The sequence below is a fragment of the Hippichthys cyanospilos genome, chromosome 4 (assembly GCF_059441005.1).
Source record: "Hippichthys cyanospilos isolate Australia breed blue-spotted pipefish chromosome 4, RoL_Hcya_1.0, whole genome shotgun sequence".
NCBI lineage: Eukaryota > Metazoa > Chordata > Actinopteri > Syngnathiformes > Syngnathidae > Hippichthys > Hippichthys cyanospilos.
The window spans coordinates 4559991-4580837 of record NC_142372.1 but is presented as its reverse complement, the minus strand read 5'-3'; the positions used below and the strand labels follow the sequence as shown (position 1 = coordinate 4580837).

Genomic DNA, 20847 nt, shown 5'->3' with positions numbered 1-20847 from the left:
TAATTTACTCACCAAATGAATTATACATAATTTATGAACATTTTACTGCTGGAAATGACAACACTTTAGTATTGCTTTTAAAGTTAAATAAGAGCGTTTACTAATTTGTAAGATAACTCATGTAGTAATTGAAGGTTTATTTACACTATTCTTTCCTGGTTATTTTTTTTTCTTCTTCTGTTAAACATAAATCGTAATACAAGATATGCAAATCGGCGACATTGCAGCTCTGTCAGTTTTCCCGAAGGCATTGAAGGGTCCATCTATGGAACAAATATATTCAAATCTCAGCTAGTCAACCTCACAAACTAAATTTAAATCTGAGCTTAGAACATGTTTGACAAGTCAAGCCCATTTAACTTCCTGCACATATTCTCAATAACATATATGTGGTAACACACACACACACACACACAACTTTTTAATTGTCTAGCGCCAGCGATTTTGAGACCCTTTCTCCCTTAATGTTCGTTTAAAAAAATAAAAATAACAACCTGGGATTGAATGTCTGAACTCTGTAAAAACATACAAATATCGTAAATTTCCGGATATAAGCTGCAACTTTTTTCTCATGATTTGAGCCCTGCGGTTTATAGTCCAAAATGGCTTATCTGCAGCGTGTTTACGAGCCATCGTCTACTCATCATCTAGGCATACATTTTTTTCTCGCATATCCTCGATAAAATTTCCTTTTACCAAAAAAAAAAAAAAAAGCGATTGTTAGTGAACCTCTAACAATTTATGACTCCAAATTGTTTTGGCAATACTTGGCTTTATGTTCTCAATACAAAGTAGCACAACTATGTCAGCGCGTTCTTTGTAAAGCCAAACAAACGCTGATGTATTTCCTCCCCGGCACGCGGCCGCAATCTCCCGTCCTATTGAATATGTGACCGAAAAACAGATGGATTCTTTGACCTTCAAAGCAAATCAACAGCAACGGCGATGATGATGAAGCCGGCGCGCGATTGTTCATCATCGACCGCTCGCGTTGTCCTTCTCTAAAATAGTCCCGACGGCGAGCAAGGTCCGGGAGACTGTTTATAACAAACCTCCCAAACTTTCACCATTCATTCTGTCAACAATAGAGGTCGAAGCTTGGGAATACCGGCTCAAAGAAACGCTTCGCTTCGGGTTTGATAGACGGGAAATACTCGTGATGGGGACAAATGTTTTGATATTCACGTGAAATCGTGAATCAAAATACGGACGGCGAGGGATCGCTTCAGTTTTTTAACCCGCTTCCCCCCCCCAAAAAAATAGAAAATAGAAAATAATCCTCCAAAAATGCCGACGAAGCTTCTGTGAAGGTTTGCCCTCACCCAGAATTGGGATTGAAACAAAAAGGTGCCGAATTTCGAGAAAGAAACGGCTCCATTGTAACTCATTCACTCGCGCTATGTAAAAAGATATTTTCGTAGTCGTGTACTTATAAACTGATTACTTTGACCATTTACATACGTTTGACACAAATTTCACTAAAGTCACAAAAGTTTGTAAGGACGCAAAACTTTTTGGGAATTATTTTCAGCAGTAAAGCTTAAAGTTATTTGTCGTACATCTGCCGAGCTAAAACGTTTAAAAATATGCTGCCGACTGAAAATTATGTTAGATTCATTAACGACCAATCACCTGTTTTCTAAATTTGACGATGTCACTATTTACAAGCTGAGTCGTGATTGCTTACTTGAGGCATGTGGTGAGATTTTCAGATGACAGAAAGTTTTAAAAAATGTGTTTTTAAAGTTATTAAGTACTCCATGTGTTGACCAAATGTATACTTTATTTCATACACACATTCAGTTAGTGTAAAAAAAAAAAAATGTAAAAAATAACTCGTTCTAGCTAAAGGTTCGGCTTGTCGAGTAAATTTTTTTTCTCGTAAATGACAAATACAGAACCTGTAACAAAAATATCGATTTTGAGATTTCTCCAAAATTACGCCCCTCAAAAACTACGTTCAGCCAAAAGGTTACTGTCGTCGAAGTGAAAGAGAATAAATGTCAATATTAATGATCATGTTGAATTACTAATAGTCGAATATATAAATGACAAATAAACATCTGCGATCAAAAATATCACTTTTGAGATTTATCCTAAAATGCCCTCCTAAATATCTCTATTTTGATTTTCCGTCACCCAGAAGGTTAAAAGTGTACGTTAAAAGTGTAGTCGAAGGGTATGAAAATAATGGATTAGTACATTTTGGTCATCATGCTAATAATCGAAAAAATTTTCTCGTAAATAACAAATACATTCACAAAAATCTCAGTTTTGAGATCTTTCCAAAAGTACCCCCCTGAAGATCTGTATTTTCCAGCCGGCGAAAAGTTAAAACTGTAATCAAAGCATATTAAAATAAGGGATTTGTAAATATTATTCATAATGCTAATGCACCTAGCTAGAACGTCTCAGGTTATCCCCCCGGTGTTCCTCACCTCTGTCAATTCAGTAAACATTTCTTTCCCCACCCACTCACACGAATCAACAACGATCTATCCAATCACACGCTTTGGAGAATAAGTAGACCAATGAGTGCACTCTCTGCATCCGGCACGTTTTCTCACAAGGGATGTTAGCAAGGACGCCGTAGCGCGCTAACTCAAAGATAAGCGCTTTAATTTGGCCTTGTTTTCAAAGACTCCCTTTCATAGAGGACGTTACCGCGGTGATTTTTTGTTCTCCACGCCAGTCAGGGCCAAACTCAATTCGCCCTAAGCGCACAATTGCGCAGCGCAGCTTGTACGGCGTGGCAGATTTACTCCCGCCGGGTTTCCGTGTAAGACGGGTTTCTGCAGCGGGAGTACTATGTCACCGGACGGATGGCACGTGTCCAATTATTTGGTCCTCCAAGCTAGCTCGACGGCTTCCCGGCCCGGCCGCGGCTCATCGTAAACGAGCCGCCGTGCCGATACTCTGCCGGATGATCAATGATGGACTCCCTAAAGGACGATAACTGGGCCACGCCGTTAGGAACGCTGTGATTCCTAGCGTGTTGCGCACAAGTCTTGGAAATTGAACATACCGTAAAGGTGTCTATCCATTGGCGCACTTAACGTTGAGAAACAATCTTTCACTTTCTTCTTCTTCCACGCGCGTTAAACAATGTAATCATCCGCCTCGCCGTTAAGATAATTGAGAACATCGGTCTGGCAATATACGACTTTTCTTCGTCATGTGTGGGATAACCAGCGAAGCGTGTTAGGAGGGTAAAAATAAACTTTGGAAGTACATTTTCGGTGATATCGCTAGTTTTTCATGCAAGAACTCCTGAAGATTGATCAGGTAACATCATCTGTTTTACTTTTGGCTCGCGTTGGAAAATGGTTACTCATGACGTCGCACATCCAAATGAAACGGAAGAAAATAATGAGCGTTCAACGTGTTGCGGATTAGTCACTTTATCACAATTTTAGCGATAAGTTGAATACATTTCATTTTTCCTTGATGATTTTACTGCTAGCCCAGTTAAAAGGATTCTATGACATCTATAGCCTCGAGCAAAAAAAATCAGGGTGTCACGATTTTTACCATTGAACACAATCATTTAGTTTTCAAACTTAATATTAAATATTTGGTACAAGAAATGTGTTGCGCATTTAATACAAACGAATGAATAAAGACATTAACATTCTTCTTCTCTTTTAATTGTTCTTACCAAGAAACTGTGCCCCATCACTGGTCAGAAACAAAAAGAAAAAGATTGCTGTCGATTTATTTCAGAGGCGATTGTTGAATCAGCTCTGCAAGCACCAATGATACCGTATCACTAGACCTATTATTGTCCAGCTTCCTTTAAAAACAAGATTTTATATAGCGTATTTTCCACACTATAAGGCGCCCCGGATTATAAGGCGCACCCTCAAGTAATGACATATTTTAAAACGTTTTCCATATATAAGGCGCACCTTATTATAAGACGCACCCTCAATTAATGACATATTTTAACACGTTTTCAATCACAATATAGTAATACTCAAAGTAATAACAACAACTCAAATAATAACGCTAAACTCTCAATAGCATAATAACTCAGTCAATATGAGCAACCTTGTTCAACTGTAAACACACAAAAGAAACAGGTAAAGCTTACTTTATCTCTTCATTCCCCATCTACGAATCTCAATATTGATCCATATATAAGGCGCGCCTGATTATAAGGCGCACCATCAGCTTTTTAAAAAAATTAAGGCTTTTAGGTGCGCCTTATAGTGCGGAAAATACGACATATATATATATATATATATATATATATATATATATATATATATATATATATATATATATATATATATCAAACTCTGATGCCATCTTCTGGTGATTGTGTGTCAGCAAAGTTGTTACCAAGTTTGAAGTGTACTGTAGAGTAGCGTCAAACAATCCCCCTACATAACCATATTGAAGCAAATAGTTCTAAGTGGCATGAAAGAGTTAATTTGAAAAGAAGTGCGTCCATTTTCTGCCCAGGCGGATATAGCGTCAAATGATATCGCCATCAGAGCGGCTTAAGAACACATTTAGGTCACAACTAATCAAGTCTTATTCTCCCGGCTCATTACGGTATACCCTTAGCTCATAAACAAAAGGCCGCATACACGCTCACCTGTTTGCCGCCTCCCCCCCCTCCCCCCTCCCCACCCCCGCCCACCCTCCATTAGGTCTGCATAATGCCTGCTAATTATGTTTGCTCATCTATAAGCCTTCATTATGCTCCTAGCTGATAATTAGCTGGGTGCGAATTCGCATTCGCCGTCAACTCGGCTGCGAAAGTGCCGACTCCTGTCCCCTTAGGAGACGCCTTGCATTATCTAGCTTTAAGAGCATGCGCACCTAAAATAACAATCGGAGAAAGGAGACCGAGATAAATCAAAATAATCCAAGATAATCTATGAGGGTGCCAGTTCCACTGCAGAGAAATTATGTACAACAATGAAATGGGGATTAGGATCAATTATGCGCTAGTATGTTCCTTCACAAATGGCCATTTATGGTCTTTTTTTTTGGAAAGATCTCGTTTGTTTACGTTTCTAATGCTAGTGTCACTGAAACGTACAACAAAAAAACTGAAGCGCTAAAAACTGCTTCATTGGTTATTTTTGCCCATATCCTGTTATCGTTTTAATCGGTCCTAGAGAACATGTTTGAATTAAAAATAATAATATTAATCAGTGATAGTAACGCGAACCCTATGGACGGTATAAAACCCAATATTTCTGTATCCAATCAGATCTAGAAAGACAAATTTTACGGCCTGAATTTAGGGCCTGTTATGATTTTTTTTTAGTAGAAAAAAAATACAGATTAATTGGTCGATTAGCATTTGTTTCCCACTGGCGTCAAATATGCAGTTTTACTGCATATGTGGAACAATATTATATATATTGTTTAAAAAAAAAAGGCTCACAGAGTTCTTTGCCATAACTCAATTAAAAACGTTCATTAATTCTTGCAATATGTGTTTCGTGTTTAATATGTTTACGCTGCAGTTATGTTGTGCTTTCTATTTCATGATTTTTTTTTAAACAGATTTTAAAGTTGTGTGGAAAATAATGACATGCAGATAAATAATTTGTATATCAGCCTTGCATTGCTTATAAAAATGAAAATTTGCTTTGTTGATTGGAGTTCATCAACAAATTTAATGATAGCATATAACCACAAACCGATTCCTTGGGCGAAAATCTCGACTATAATCCCAAAAGAGGACACTTTCATTTGAATATTTTTCTGTGATAATGATTTTTTTTTAGAACAGGTGGGACACTTTGTTGATTATTTTGGGGAGACAAATATTTATGAATCATAAAATGTATTTTTTTTGTGACGATATCTCTAATGTAATTGCAAAATAGGGGGCTTTATGTTTGATATTTTTCTGTGATTAAATATTTATTTATAAATAATTCTTTGTGAGAACAGGTCTGACACTTTGGTTATTTTTTCGTAGGCAAATATTTATAATTAATTAAGTTAATGATATATTTTTGTGAACAGGTGTAACCGCAATACAGGACAGTGTATCTTTAATATTTTTCTGTGGCCAAATATTCATTTATATATTTTTTAGAACAGGTCTATATTGATTATTTTTTGTGGAAAAATGTATATTCATAATTATTTCTTTTTGATAACAGATTTCTTCTATGAACCAAAAGAGGACACTTTAGGTTGATTATTTTTTTTATGGATCGATACAAATGAAGTTTGAAAGGGTCTAAAAATTGATAAATCAGACATTAATGCCATGTTATAGGGTTTTTTGTTTGTTTGTTTTTTTTTTGCACTGGTTAAGGGGTACTTGGCTGAAAACAAATTTCCCAGGGAGTACATCTCTGAAAAAAGGTGCTCCAGAAAATGGACGGATGGATTTTCGGCCAAAGTCCGGAGGGGTATAATCAATCCATTTAAAACAACCGGTCGATTAATCGGTCGGGCCCTAAAAAGTTTCCCTTCGGGTACTACTTACAGTCAAGAGCCAAACGGTAACTCTGGATAAAACCATTTTCCGCGGGAGTTGACACAAACAAAAGGTCTTTGTGTTCACTGTTGCGTCAGCGCCTAAGTGCGCTGGACAGCATCACTAAGGAGAATCTGGCAATGTGTCTTTTTGTTCCTCCGGGACGTCACAGCTGAGTGAAACCAAGCGGATTGTTGAGAGGACCGCACACTTTTCCGGGCCATCTATAATGCATTACACACGTACGTGAACACACCGACGCGTCCCCCCACCCTCCACGCGCGCCCGGTCCGCATAGCGACTCGCCGTATTCGGTCGCCTGAGTGGCATTTCCTCCCATCCCTGGCAAAGACGGGCCCCATCTCGGGTCAGGACCCCGGGGACGGGCCCTTGTTTGCTGGCTGCTTCTCTGTGGCCGGGATAGAGGTCATTAATGGGGGCGCGGTTGAAGGTGGAAAAAGGCGAGGGCGGAAATGCCAACAGATGACATTGGCGAGCGAAATGTCATCCAGAGATGGTCGGTTGATGGCTTGCCTCACAATGGCGGTTTTGTCAAGCGGCTGAACCTCAGAACAGCGCCGTGTTCCGCGCGTCATCGGAGCGATGCTCCCACCTCGCGCGGAAATGCGAAACCTGAAAAGGAAGTGTAATTTTGTGCTGTTGATTCTTTGTTCAAACAAAACAAGTGGGCGCTAAAATGATATGCTGACAACTTATTTTGCATTGTAATTATTTATGGATTGTTTTGAGGTTTGATCAACAAAGGTGACTAAAGTCCTCCAAAGGTTTTGGGTCTTGTCTGTGTCGCAACCCCCAAAAGTCTTAGGTTTTGTCGTAACCTTCAAACGTTTTGCTCTTTTCTCAGTTTTGACCTCAAAAGTTATGGTCTTGTTTCAACCCTGACCTCCAAAAGTCCTGGTTTCGTCTCATTTCAACCTACAAAGATTTTGGGTTTGTCTAAGTCTTTACCTCCAAAGGTTTTGGGTCTTGTCTGTGTCTCAACCCCCAAAAATCTTAGGTCTTGTCTTGACTTTCAAACGTCTTGGTCTTCTCTCAGTTTTGACCTCCAAAAGTTATGGTCTTGTTTCAACCCTGACCTCCAAAAGTCCTGGTTTTGTTTCAATTTAAGCTCCAGAGGTTTTGGTTTTGTCTCAATCTTTACTTCCAAAAGTCTTGCTTGGTCTCAAAATCCGAAATTCTTGGTCTTGTCTCGGTCTCGACCTCCACAAATCTTGGTCTTGTCTCGTTCTCGATACTCTCTGTTACTGACTTCCCCTGGCTTTACTTGTGTGGGCTCCTGAGACTTCTTTTGTTGGTGTCCTCCTGATCACATTGCTGAATAAAACCGATTCCTTGGGCGGGATTCTCAAAATCAAGATCCAAGTAACATTCCAGAATTTAAATGCCCAAAATGAAACTGAAAAACCTGCTTCTAACCAAAATGGATGATTTCCTTTGTCTTTTACATGTAACTCACATGAGAATTCATACTTGTGGATCACCTTAAAATGTCCAAAACTGGAAATTTCTTGAATCTTTACCAGATGTTATTAAAGCGCCTTCCTACATCCTTACCCCAACTGCCTAAAAATGTGAAATTTGCATTTGCATTCCAATAAGTGTAAATGTGAGAATGTGGAACAAGAACAAGTAGCTTTTAGAAAGCGACCCAGCAAAGTGTACAAGACGAAGAAAGGAATTGTGCATGTGTGTGAGAGCGAGAGCGAGATATACAGTAGCGGCAGAGAAAAAGAGAAAAGTGCCTTTGGTATTATAAAAGCCCAACAAGGAGGCTCCACGCTTTGCATGGCTGGCTCGCGTCTTTTATGAGCTTACGGCTTCACACTGTGTGAAAAATCCCGTCCCGCTGCCAGGCGTCTTTGCTTTTCAGGACTTCACGTCCAATCACGTTCCCCTCGGAGATCTGATTCCCACCGATCAAAGATGTCGCAACTTTGAGTTAGCATAGCAGCGAAACTCGTGGGGGCTTTGTTAGAGTCAAGCATTAGGGTCAAATGCAACAGGGGTGTAACAGTTTGATTAAGGTAAAATGGGAAAAGGAAATGGGTTGCATCTCAATGTGTTTAAATCTGGTTAATTGTCACATGTATTCAAGAGATTAAATAATAGATTAATTAATTCGGATGTGCAATTGATCGCTTTAATTAATCTATTTTAATCTTACTAAAAAAAAAAAAAAGTCCAACCATTATTTACTTACATTGTGTTATTGTGGTAGCTCAAAAGTGACTTTAGTCTTTTCTATATCTGATACAGTTGTGACTATTTCCCTCTACTGTATTTGAGACGATATAATGGGCTGTTTTGTAACTTAAAATAATTAGAAAATAAAATAAAACTGCCCATTCTGTCCATTTCAGACTTGCTTAAGTACAGCGTGTTTTCAGGTTTAATTAGGCAAAATAACTTGCTATGACTATGTTGACGTTTTTGCTGCTATTAGCAGAGGCTGCAGTCCCAGCTAGGTGCTTTGTATTGATGTGGTAGGCTAAACTTGAGCTGTTTCTGTAGTCTATGACTATGTTGACGTCTTTGTTGCCATCTTTAGCAGAGACTGCAGTCCCAGCTAGGTGCTTTGTATTGATGTGGTAGGCTAAACTTGAGCTGTTTCTGTGGTAAACAAGCTCCTGTGTCATCCGGGAGTTTTTCAAAGTTTTATTTACCATTCACTGGACTGACATTTCTCTCATATTCTTTCATTTTCATGTCTTCCCTCTGCCCACCCCCACCCACAACAGGGTCCAATCAGGTTCTGCCAAACACAATGAAAGCCAATCAGTGCCCACTCAAGGCTGTGATTGGCCTTTGTTTTGCAACCTAGACCAACTCAAGCGAAAAAAACAGTTTTACAGTTAGCCAGCAGCATTAGCCTCAGTCAGCTTCATTACTTGACTGTTTTTTGATTGAATTTTACAATCTCTTCAACTTCCTTCCTTTAAGATCAGGTGAAACCGTTCAAAATGTCATCTGCTGCATTCATTGATGAATGAACTTCTGATCTTCCATGCTTTCACAACTAAATTCCCCAGTCTCACAAACGACATGACTGATGGAAAATCAGGTGACTAAAAAAAGCTGAAACTTGAAAACGAATGCCAGTCAATGTAGACTCTCAGGCTCTGTGTATTATCGCATTTAAATTTGGGACCATGATATAAGATGCTTAAAGAATGCATAAACCCACTCACACTTAGAGTACACAAATCCATTCGCTTTTGTTTGGCAGTGTACACTTGAGGAACAAATAAGGATTCGACTTTGTTGGCGCAATCTGGTTAAGAGTTTATGCAGAATTCCCCCGCAAGTGTGCAAAGTCAAACAGTGTCAAATTTATGCTAAGAGCGCACATGTGATTGTGTAAGAAAGGATTTAAAAATATCCACCTGGACGAACGAGGACGCAAAGCCTCGGGGCTTTCCGATTTGAAATAAACAAATACAATTAAGCACGATTAGTAATTAGTAGGCCGGAGGGGGAGATGCTGTACAGAGGTATCATCATCACACACGGCCACCGTGCAAGGGACGATCTAAGTCAAAGTGGGACGTTTTTAGTTCCAACAAACGTCCCTCAGAGGCAGAGTCGCACCAGAGGCCATAATCTTCTGTTTTGACTCAAATCTCAACAGGCAGAGCCGAAGAAGACGAGTTTTCTGCTTTACTGAGCTCGGCTCGCGCCTTGCATCACTCTTAAAAGAAGTGACGAGAAGGCCCGCTCAGACAAATGGACGGCGGAACCTCTAAATCGCATTGTCTTCTGGCTTCTTTCATCATCGGTCAAGCAGAATGTGATGTATTTACACCGGATGCCCTTTTAGAGAGAAGAGGCGCTTTCCTCTGGGCTTGGAATTGACAATTTTACAGAATGGATTGTATTTCCAGTTTGGAAAACTCGTGCCATTTCGGTTTGTCATTTGCCAATGTCGCTGTCATTTCGAGTTTTGTTGTAAAACGTTGTGATATCAGTGACGATGCAGTTGCTATGGTCATGCACTCGTCACCTACGATCTTTTATTTGCTGTTGTGAATGGTTTGTTCTTAAGATCCTTTAGGCCAGTGGTCCCCAACCACCGGATCAACTGGTACCGGGCCGCGTGGGCTTGATCTTTCTTTTTTTGGCGCCGTTTCTGGCCGCTGTTGATATAACCCACCCCCCACCCCACTAGCTTTAGGCTACATTCATGCAGCAGGTCGTAATGCTCAATTTCAAAATTTTTTGTGAAGTTGTTCACATTTTCAAATAAATATGACCTGTATGTGAATCCTCAATGGCCCAAAACTGTCCCGCATGTAGATTGAGGATACTGTGACGTCACACACAAGTACAACAAGTACTTTTGAAGTACAACAATGGATGGCCAAATCAAGTACCTGGCTATGTTCAAATAGCCGTCATACCATGGCTGCAATATGTTCAATTTGTTGTATTTACCCCCTGGGTAGTATTTTGAACATTTTTGGGTCAGTTTCTTCCATATCATCCTTATAGTAAGTTATCCAACGGATGGCACATTCCTGCTAGTGTGATTACTGATTGGTCGTGCCATGTTGAACTTTGATATTTTGTTACCATCTGGGTGAAATTTCAACAGCTTATCTTCTTTCAAAGCTTTCCCTTTAACGTAAAAACACATCGAATGTAAAGATCGAAGGATTAGAGAAATTACTGCTCGTATTAAGGAGGAAATTGAGGAAAGGAAGGGTTAAGTTTTTGGCCTTGGTACATCACAAAGATTGTAAACTAACTGCTGGTTTAGGAAGGAATAAAAAACCGGAGGAGCCAAGCACTGGTCAGAATGGTTTGGTGTGACCAGACAAACTCTTCTCCTTTTATAAAAGACACATTGACTCAGTTTGTGTGCTTTGCCTCCAGTCTCTTTTATTGGTAACTCTGACATATAAAGACCAATTGTTCCCAAATTTTACCTGCCTAGACAGATGGTAGATGCTAGGATGCTAAGAACTGAAATGTTTCTTATTCAGTGGACGTCATAAAACACAAAACTCTAGTAATTCAACATCAGATCCAAGCTGGACCAAAGGTCAAGTTCCCTGTGAGATTTGCGCTTCTGCCAGCTGTCGGCAGAAAAGTATACAAATGCGATCCATACAATAGCCACGCTCATGATACTCTCCTTCACACCAAAGCCTCCAATCCGTTCGCAGCTTTAATCTCCTATTGAATTCCAAGATGGGAGGCCTTTTCTTGTGCCGAGTCTGAACGGTGAATAGGCTCCTTTTACAGTAGCGTTGAGCTTGTGCATGGGCGCCACACTCTAATCTCCGGAGTCAAAAAGGAGCGCAGAGCTTGGGGTCGCAATGAACTGAATAAGCTTTTAACACCGCTGTTGATCGGATGGCTTTCTACTTCTTAAGACTCTCTTACCTGCGTAAGTGGGGGAGGAAGGAGTTGTTTTCTCTGCATAGATGAGCAGATATGAGATATAGGCTATGTGTATTATAACTTGATGGGTTCAATCACTGAGTGAAGCTTTTTCAGAACAAGGCAAAGTGAAGTATACGGAAAGCAGTTGTGTCTTTTACTGGAGGTGTAAATGAAGGTTTGGAGGCAGGTTTGGATATTCAAGGAGAGGTTGGGGTTGGAGTCCATGGTTATCGTTAAAATTGATGCTTCTAATCTAGGGTTGTGCTTTTAAAGCGTCAGAAATCAAATCAAGTTCCAGGTTTTATCAAAAAATTACCGTATTTCCAGCACTATAAGGCACATCGGATTGAAAGCTGCATCTTAAATTAACGGTCTATTTTAAAACGAGTTTTAAATATAGGGCACACCGCATTATAAGGAACATAGCGTAGAAGCTACAGTAGTGGCTGGGGTTGCGTTACGTATCCTATAGTTGGAAGTGTAATAAAGGGAATGCAAAACAAAACAATCAAGTCATTCAAATTTTATTAAGATAATAAGAAATTAAGAATAAAGATGATTTGTGGAAAGTACTATCTGAAGAATGGGGGAAAAATACCTCTTGATTATATTAAAAGACTATTTAGATCAATGCCAAGAGTAATCAAGTTTAAAATAATATAATTACGATTCAATTAAATACTAAACTTATTTTTTTATTTTAAAACGCAAACAAAAAACTTAAAATGCATTGTTTTTGTTGATTTTTGTTGATATTTTACAAAAAATATACACCGTATTTTCCGCACTATAAGGCACACCCAAAAGCCTTATTTTCTTTTAAAAAGCTGATGGTGCGCGTTATAATCAGGTGCGCCTTATATATGGATCAATATTGAGATTGGGATCCGTAGATGGGGAATTAAATGATAAAGTCAACTTTACCTGTTTCTTTTGTGTGTTTACAGTTAAACAGGGTTGCTCATATTGACATTGACTTATTATGCTATTGAGAGTTTAGAGTTATTGAGTTATTGTTATTAATTTGAGTATTACTATATTGTGATTGAAAAAGTTTTAAAATATGTCATTAATTGAGGGTGCGCCTTATAATCCGCTGTGCCTTATAGTGCGGAAAATACGGTGTGTATATATATATATATATATATATATATATATATATATATATATATATATATATATATATATATATATATATATATATATATATATATATATAGCTGATCCAAGTATCGATGAAGACATTTAGTCCACTTCCCCGTCTTGTCTGCCTCTGGGTTCAAATTTGTGTTTGATGACACGGTTAAGGTTTCGTATTAGGTTTTACTTGTATTATAAAATCCTCTGCTGCCCTTGGCCAAAATGCTAATGCAACGCTATTAACTTGGGAAGTAGCTGTACTCACTTGGCTGTGTTGAATAAAATGATGTCATTTATAAGGTAAACTCATAACTACTCTTCCCCCCTGAGGAAAATCGTTTTTTTTTTCCCTTTCATTATTTGAGCAAGTATAAATAAATCAAATTCAACATGGGGTCTCCAAAGTCTGTTTTATTACTTCTCACTTGTGTTTTTGCAGAGTCAACATGACACCTCTGCTGTTTCTGCTCTATGCGACATCACAACAAATCAGCTTCAACGTCGTCCGTCAATATTTCCATTACCAGTCAGACAGCAGCCTCTTGTAAGACATGTTTTTCCACTTGTACTTTCTCATCTTTTCTGCTTTGTTTCACGTCGTGATCACATTTTCTGATGAAGTTGCTTCAGTACCGTCAACGTCCCGAAGGGAGCCGGAATAAATACAATTTACGATGCGGCTTGTTTTCCAATCGTCTGGCGTTCGGTCGCGAGCGAGTGGTAAATAAACACTACGAGCCAAACTCGGGTTCAAGAGTAAATATGCTCCACCTCCATGGTTAATGCCGGATTGATATTATTATTGTACTACAGTGGTTTACGATTTGAAATGAGGGTTTCACGCCTGTGTTGGGATTTCGAGAGTTTTAAGGTTGCAGCGTGCAGGATTTGGGTTTGAAATGAGGGGTTCGAGCAGGGTTAGCTTTTGAGGTAGTCCTGAAGAAGTAACGAACGGAATTATTTTGAGTCAATTGTCATTTTAAAACACTGACGATTTGAAAATTAGGTCACTTCTGAAACGTGTCTATAATAGATATAGCGACTTACTTTAAATTTTGGACTTTAAGCCATATAACTTTTTTCTTATGATTTGAGCCCTGCAGGTTTTAGTCCAGTGCGGCTTGTTTTTTTTAAACAAGCCACCAGGGGGCAATCCACCAGTAATGTAAATTTGTGTATCTGTTCAAGGTGTCAATTTATGGAATATGCAAAAGAAGAATTTATGGGAAAGCTACGAAATATGATAGGATGTTGCTTCAAGTAGTTAAAAGAAAGTTAAAAACAAACAAAAAAGTTCATATTTTTATCTAATATTTCTGCGTAAATAACTGATTTTACAATATGGGATTCATACCCCGCAGCAGCTAATCCGCGATAAAAAAAAAATTCTTTTTTTTTTCAAATTTTTCACTGCTGCTTTTTATACATGTGTGCAACTTATATTTTGAAATCAATGACAATCCATCGCCTAACACTATAAATAAATACATACAAAAGATTCAATACCTATACTAAAAAAAGTAAAAGTAAAAAAAGTAATAAAGTAAAAAAAAAGTAAAAGTAAAATACATAAAAAAGTAATCTTTGGGATTGAATGAGTTAAATGTTCTTATTAGCTGCTAAAGGAGAACAATAACTTGGCCTTTAAGTCATCCTTTTATTCTTGTTATAATTTATCTTTCGCAAGGCATTTAGCTGTTCATTGTCTGCTGTAATCACAGGTCATTAGCGCTTGTTTGTGTTGCGGCCTGACATTTTTAGACCGAGGCCAGCGGTGGCGCGAAGACGGCACTTCCTGTCAGTCCCGCGGGATATTCTCGCAGACTTCGGGCTGTGATGATAAGGTCAGTGGTGGCCCGACAAAGGCAAAAAGGGTGAGAGGGGAAATAAGGAAAAAGAACAAACAAAAACATACCGGCATAACTGGCCGCGGGCTGAAAACATGGTTTTAATATCAGTCCGGCGGGCGCAAAAGCAACACGGCCTCGGGGTTTGGAGGAAGCAGGAAGCGAACAATAATAACCCCGAACCAGTTCAGGGCTATTTTTCGGTTAAGGGCCGATGCTAACGTGTTAGCGCCAAACCCACAACCCTCACCGGGTTGTGATGTTGGCCTCCAGCAAATCAGAGACTTTGGAAGAGCTCGTTGAGATAGAGAATTGCGACGCTTTTTGTCGAGAAAATAGTTGTGAAAATTAAAAAAAAAAAAAAAAAAACAAGGCAATGAGGACAGTCAGTCTTTATTTGTTTTTTGTTTTTAACTTGTTTATTCATATTAAAAAAAGAAGTGTAATTTTACGAAATTAGAATTGTCTTTTTTCCTGTGAAAAGGTGTTAAGAAATAAGATTATTTTTATATTTCAGAAAAATATACTTTGAAGTACCGTATTTTCCGCATTATAAGGCGCACCGGATTATAAGTCGCACCCTCACTTAATGACATATTTTAAAACTTTTTTAATCACAATATAGTAATACTCAAAGTAATAACAATAACTCCAATAATAACACTCCATAGCATAATTTAATGTCTATGACCAACCTTGTTCAACTGTAAACAGGTAAAGCTTACTTGATCACTTCATTCCCCATCTACGAATCCCAATCTCAATATTGATCCATATATAAGGCGCACCTGATTATAAGGCGCAACATCAGCTTTTTCAAAAAGTTTAGGCTTTCATCTGGGCCTTATAGTGCGTAAAATACCGTAACTTATTTCTCCCACCCCCAAAAATACGGTCATAAATTAATCTGATTAAATTTCAACATATGTATATTCTGTACATTTTTAAAGATACCATGGGAAAAAAATTGTCAGATGATAAAAAACTGTAAAAAAGAAATCCAAGATTATATGTGAAAAAATTGATTGAAGTTGTTATCTCGCGTGAGAAAATTCCTTTCCAAATTGTCTGTATAATGCATGTGGCTTGCAGTGACTATCCTCTAATTTGCAAAAGTAAGACCAATCACTTTGTTTTAGTCCTGTCTTTTTTTTTAGGGTTTTCTCGGGCATGTGACCTACGTGGTGGTAGGATGTTGCTATTGAACGTTTCGCACCTTGCCGATATTGATAACACCTGTGCCCACGTCCCGTAGGTTGGCGTGAACGTGCGCTAATTGCTAATTTGGCTGACCTACTTTAGCGTAATGACGGATGAGTTAATTGACCAATTACGTAGATAACAGGTGTGTTTAATTGCCCTGCGCTCCAGGGACTTGAAAGGAGGACTTGTCCATCTACACCTTGAAGAAAGGGGGGGGGGGGGCATGCTCGCGTCATGGATTCCCAAAAGTTCGTGCAATGTCACAATCGTTCTCAAGACGTCCCTTAACACATTCCGAAACAGTACCGCATTTTCCGCACTATAAGGCGCACCGGATTATAAGGCGCACCCTCAATAAATGACATTTTAAAACTTTTTCCATATATAAGGCGCACCGGATTATAAGGCGCCCCCTCAATTAATGACATATTTTAAAACTTTTTCAACCACAATATAGTAATACCTAAATAATAACACTAAACTCTCAATAGCAGCATATCCCAATGTCAATATGACCAATCTTGTTCAACTGTAAACGCACAAAAGAGATCCCAATCTCAATATTGATCCATATATAAGGCGCACCTGATTATAAGGCGCACCATCAGCTTTTTAAAAAAAATTAAGGCTTTTAGGTGCTCCCTATAGTGCGGAAAATACGGTAATTGGTTTTCCGTGTCTTATGAAAAACAGAAACACCTTATAGAGCAATAAAGACCCTCTCAAAACGTCTTTGGAACATCTTAAGAACAATTGCGACCTCGAACGAAGCCTGACGAGATCAAAAGAGCCTTACGCTAACACCTGTGAGGACGTTCACCTGTCGTGCACCTGCTCCATAAAAGTAATGGACTTTTAAAGAGAGACACTCCTTAATACGTTTGCAGATAACGAACGCGTGAAATGACATCACCGCGTTCAAAACACACAAGGCGCAGATGGGCTCGGCGTGTTGCGCTCGCATACACGCTGCGAGAAATGCAATCAGCGGCGACACACATCAAAGGCAGTTGCCGGGGAAAAAAAATACACAATGCTGATTGCAAACAATCTGCATTTGTTCTCCGCCAGAACTTCCAAGAAGGAAAATGTACTTCATTCTTGCGAATACTTCACTGCTTGTTTTGTCTTTATTTTGTTTCAGAAGCTTCGATCATTTTTTCATCTGTCAAAATATGTTTTTTTTTCTTGAAAATCGTCAATTTAGCCTAATAAAATCGGTGTGGGATGGTCATATGTAATGTGACAAGAAGTTTGATGTGTAAGTGCAAATATAAATGAATATATAAATAAATATAAATATTAACCAAGCAGTTGAACAAATATGTATAAAAAAAAAGGACACGTTTCAGTTTGCACATTCACTATTGCACTTTATTTCTACTGCAGCTCATCCAGAAATTGTAAAAGCACTAACAGCGCCCTCCAGTGTCGCCACGAAGCATGACAGCTTTCATAAAATCTTTTCAAGATGCATCACAGCATTGAATACTACAGTGTTCTTGCTTGTCTCCCTCTGGACTTTTGGGAGCCTCCGCAGGGGGATGAGGAAACATGTTCTACATTTTCAGGCATGCCGAGCTCCTGCGAAGTGTTGCCATTGTTAGGATGCAACAAAGACGGGATTTCGAATGGGAATCGACGCACGTGCTCATGGGATTAAATGCCCGCCTTAATGCCGATAGAGGAAATGTTCAAGTCTCCCTGGGAACAGGAAGAGGAACAGGCAGGGGTGTGTTCAATTCCTGGGATTTTTTTAAAATTTGTAATTAATATTGTTTTTCAGGGAGTTTTGAATGCATCCAGGTTGAATTTGCAGTTTGATGCAAACTTTTTAGTCCCACCTAACCCTTTGTTGCTTTTTGTTAGCTGTAGCTGCATACAGAGCTAGGTACTTCGCATTGATGAGTTAGGCCAAACTTGAGCTGCATCTGTGATGAGCAAGTTCCTTCTTAATGAATGTCACTCTGTCTTTACTACAGTTTGCAGGTGAAAGTGAAATATTTTGTATAGTGCTATCAAGAGTGTTTTAAAAATGTTTGATTTAGCAATATTTGTAATTAATTGATCCATTTAATCTCGTTTTAATCTCGCCTAAGCCTTTGTTGCTTTTTGTTAGCTGTAGCTGCATACAGAGCTAGGTACTTCGCATTGATGAGTTAGGCCAAACTTCAGCTGCATCTGTGATGAGCAAGTTCCTTCTTAATGAATGTCACTCTGTCTTTAATACAGTTTGCAGGTGAAAGTGAAATATTTTGTATAGTGCTATCAAAAGTGTTTTAAAAAATGTTTGATTTATCAATATTTTTAATTAATTGATCCACTTAATCTCGTTTTAATCTCGCCTAACCCTTTTTTTTATTTTTGTTAGCTGTAGCTGCATACAGACCTAGGTGCTTCACATTGATGAGTTAGGCCAAACTGAACTGCATGTGTGATAAGCAAGTTTCTTCTAAATGAATATCACTCTGTCTTTACCACAGTTTGCAGGTGAAGGTAAAATATTTTGTATAGTGCTATCAAGAGCTTTAAAAAAAAAGTTTGATGTATGAATATTTGTAATTAATTGATCCACTTAATGTCGTTTTAATCTGGCCTAACCCTTTTTTCAATTTTTGTTAGCTGTAGCTGCATACAGACCTAGGTACTTCGCATTGATGAGTTAGGCCAAACTTGAGCTGCATCTGTGATAAGCAAGTTCCTTCTTAATGAATTTCTTTACCATAGGTGTTGGTGTGGCGTGTTTTGAAAGTCAAAATTACCCCCACAAGCTCTTCCAAGTTCACGTCTTCCTTCTGCCATCCCGCCCACAACAGGAGCCAATCAGGTGATACCAAACACAATGACAGCCAATTGTTGTCCACTTCAAGGTCGGATTGACCTTCTAACCCCTGACAACTCAAACACGAGCAACCCGACGCGTAAAAATGGGGCTAATCTGCATACAGGAAGAATATAACGAATTAAGAAACGTCATACTTGAACTACGACTTTAATTAATCACAATCAATCACATCCTTGGTTTTGTGGGATCCATATTGTATAAAATAAAGGGTGTCTTCCAAGGTCACCCCTTGACCAAAATTATGGATGCTCCAAGCCCAAAATATTCCCCTAAAAAAATCCTTTACCCTCCAACGACAGAGCGTAAAATTAATTCAGGCATTAATTCACAATTCTACCATTCTAATCTGGCGTTGTGAAACCATAAAAGAAAAGCGAGAGGGAGCGGGGAGCAAATCTCAGGTGTAATATAAAACCAAATGCATTAGCTGACAGGGCATTGATGAATGTCAAATCCATCACGCGGTGCCAAGCTGGGGGGAATTGATCTTTTATTTTTTTTTCCCATTTGGCACTTTTTTTTTCCCCGCAGCTCAGGCGCTCGTGCCATTACGAATGCATCAGTGTGCGTCGTAATACGCGTGTCCGCTTCTCCCCGAATGCGGCTCCCCAAAGTCAATTGAAGGTTGTCTGCAGCTCATGTAAATGAAGCTTGATTGGGAGAGAGTTTTTTTTCGTGCGGCTCATTGTTGCCCCCCCGTTTCCCTCCCTGCCCATCATCCAGCTCCACAATAAAAAGTTGCGTCGGTGCTAGAATTAGCCCAAACAGCTTATTGCTTACGCCGTGCCAGCGTGCGGTGACGACTTGTGTCGTCTCTTAATGGACCTGGAAGAATACCAGATGTGAAAATTAACTGACAGCTTTGCGTGCAGAAAGCAAAATGGCGACCCGGAAGAGTTCTGACTTGCCTTTCCTGCCTTGTTGTTGAACTTTTTTGAATAAGAAAATGTCCTAAGTAAATTACTTTTACTTAAGTACTTTTACTTTAGTATACTACTTTTACTTGATTAAAGTACAATTACATTCAATCTTTAGTGTTCAAAAGTTATTGATTAATGTAATATTTAATTACCTAAATTAATCAATTCATGTAGAAACAGCCATTTTAACTTCATCTTTAGCCAAACACTTGAAATTATGTGATTGAAAAATAAATATAATGGTTTATACTCTACAAATAAAAACGTGTTTTGGGGATTGGAAAGGTTAATTTGATAATTATTTGCATTAATACCTTTAAAACACACACATTTCCTCTTGCTACCCACTGAAAATGACATCACAGATGCTCAAGGCACATTTAATGTCGAATCCCTGCTGTTCTCACGTTATGAATGTGTCACGTGACTAACAGGTGAGCAGTGATTGATCGATACCATGTGATGTGAAAGTATTTTTCATAGGCATTATTCGACATAACACCAACTTAGGTGTCAAATTAACGGGCAATTTACAATCTTCAGTTAAACTTCATGTACGTTTTTAGGAAAACTACTTTGGGGTCATGCAAACGGCATGCAAGAAGTCAGAGCTAAAATTCCAAAGCCAAAGCTCAGAGGTATGAGGAAGCCTCGCTAACGTCTCATCCTCGAGCATGACTGGCTCAATACCTAAGATGACTGAAGCTTGGCCGCGTACTGTACAAACTATATTAGCCAGCTTCTATTCCCAAACAACTCCTGAAAGGCAATTTCTAGCCCATCAAATCCAAGCCAATGCTCATCAAATAGCAAGCAGCGGCACGCAGGCGGCGGAATGCGACCACGCGGCAGTTTTACGTGATTGAGTTATACGGGAGAGCGCCGTTAATCTTTACGACCTTTTTGAAAACCGACGCCGCACTCTTCATTGGCCGCCGTCGACGCCCGCATGGCCCGTGTAGCCGTTTTCCGCCTGGGCGCCCTTACGGCTCGGCACCGCAAATACGCTGGCAGACAGACGCGGAGGCG

The 20847-nt window shown here is 39.1% G+C and overlaps 1 long non-coding RNA gene across 1 annotated transcript in view; it reads left to right on the top strand.

Moving 5' to 3' along the window:
- The window catches only part of LOC148424349 (uncharacterized), a 99366-nt gene extending 80469 nt beyond the window's left edge, over positions 1-18897 (top strand). The window contains exons 3-5 of the long non-coding RNA XR_015865264.1: positions 13443-13547; positions 14765-14847; positions 18781-18897. This is a non-coding gene — a long non-coding RNA (uncharacterized LOC148424349). The remainder of the gene's footprint in view (positions 1-13442; positions 13548-14764; positions 14848-18780) is intronic.
- Positions 18898-20847: the final 1950 nt, after the last annotated feature.